A 1500-nucleotide genomic window follows, 5' to 3' on the forward strand; every position below is an offset into this window, starting at 1 on the left:
TGTAGCTTGTCTCCGAAGTTATTCAATACGTACATTGCGTAAACAGTAAAAGAAACCAAAGAAAAATCTTGAGTAGGGGTTAAAGTTAAAGGAGTAACAATAAAAACTTTGAGGTTTGCCGATGACACAGAAATTCTGTCAGAGACAGCAAGTGTTGGAGAAACAGTTGAACTGAATGGACAGTATCTTACAAACAGGATATAAGATGAACATCAACGACAGAAACACGTATAATGGAAAGTAGTCGCATTAAATAAGGTGATGCAGGGGGAATTAAGGCAACGGCCTTGCCGCAGTGGATATACCGGTTCTCATCAGATCACCGAAGTTAAGCGCTGTCGGGCGTGACTGGCACTTGGATGGGTGACCATCGGGGCCGCCATGCGCTGTTGCCACTTTTTGGAGTGCACTCAGCCTTGTGTTGCTAATTGAGGAGCTACTCGACCGAATGTAGTGGCTCCGGTCAAAGAAAACCATCATAACGACCGGGAGAGCGGTGTGCTGACCACGAGCCCCTCCTATTCACATCCTCAACTGAGGATGACACGGCGGTCGGATGGTCCCGATGGGCCACCTGTGGCCTGAAGACGGAACGCTTGGGGGAATTAGATTAGGGAACGAGACACTTCAGGTAGTAGCAAAATAACTGATGATGGCCGAAGTAAAGAAGATACGAAAAGTAGACTGGGACGGCAATAAAACCATTTCTGAAGAAATTTGTTAACATCGAATACAGATTTAATGTTAGGGATCCTTTCCTGAAGATATCTGCATGGAGTGTAACCCCGTATGGAAGTGAAATATGGAAGATAAACACCTTAGAGAAGAAGAGAATAGAAGTTTTTCAAATGTGGTGCTACAGAAGAATGCTGAAGATTAGATGGGCAGATCGCGTAACTAATGAGGAGGCACTGAACAGAATTGTGAAGTAAAGGAATTTGTGATACGACTTCACTGAAAGAAGAGATCTGTGGATAGTATACATTCTGAGACATCAAGGGATCACCAGTTTAGTATTCGAGGTATGTGCGTGTGGCAGGGAGAGGGGAGGGGAGATACCAAGAAATGAATACAAAATAAGCTGATTCAGAAGGATGTACGTTGCAGTAATTATTCGGAGGTAAATAGGCTTGCGCAGGATGGAGGAGCAAGGAGAGCTGCATGAAATCAGTCTTCGGATTGAACAGGACAACAAAAAGATCCGTTCAGACCTGGAAAGTACGGATCAAGATATGGAGTGTATGTATGTCACATCTGCAGCTGAATACACAAAACGCCGAAGACCAGCCTAGAGAAATAAATCAGGAAGAATGAGTAGTATTAAAACTGCCAGAAAATATATCGCGGAGTGGTAGAAATATCTCAACAGATAATTTCTTCACAAGTTTGGAGTTTTCAAAGGAATTAGAACAAAAATAGAGAACTGCTTGGAACAATCTCCTCCAGAAATTGTCGTAGTATGGGGCGTAACTGTAGTTTAAGAATCTTTAGATTCGGGGA

At 43.2% G+C, this 1500-nt stretch overlaps 1 pseudogene; it reads left to right on the plus strand.

Annotated features, from left to right (window-relative positions):
• The first annotated feature begins 277 nt into the window (after positions 1-277).
• On the plus strand, positions 278-395 carry LOC126261003 (5S ribosomal RNA; annotated as a pseudogene).
• The last annotated feature ends 1105 nt before the right edge of the window (positions 396-1500 follow it).

This window comes from Schistocerca nitens, chromosome 5 (assembly GCF_023898315.1).
Source record: "Schistocerca nitens isolate TAMUIC-IGC-003100 chromosome 5, iqSchNite1.1, whole genome shotgun sequence".
In the NCBI taxonomy this organism is placed as follows: Eukaryota; Metazoa; Arthropoda; class Insecta; order Orthoptera; family Acrididae; genus Schistocerca; species Schistocerca nitens.